Consider the following 356-nt stretch of genomic DNA (forward strand, 5'->3'; position numbering starts at 1 on the left):
GTTTCTTTTTGTTTCGCTTGTACAATTCATGTGAGCTTTTTGAGTCTATGTGCTATTACCACGTATAAGCCAACATTGTAATTTTCAAGCTGAGGGGGCGGGGGGGTTATGTAAAAATAGCGGGTTCCTAATAGTAGTTGCACAGTTAACGTATCTTACAAACGTATAAACAAAATAACGTTTATACGTATAATACTGGAATACGTTTAACGAATTGGACATGAACAAGAAACTGAGAAATTCAAGATTCTGAACATATGACAGTACTCAGTAGAGTATGATACTCTACTGTGGACAATTAGGTGGTTTTCCAAATATATATTGTTTTTCCACTGAAATTAGAATTAGTAATAATA

The sequence above is a fragment of the Sphaeroforma arctica genome (assembly GCF_001186125.1).
Source record: "Sphaeroforma arctica JP610 unplaced genomic scaffold supercont1.163, whole genome shotgun sequence".
In the NCBI taxonomy this organism is placed as follows: Eukaryota; class Ichthyosporea; order Ichthyophonida; genus Sphaeroforma; species Sphaeroforma arctica.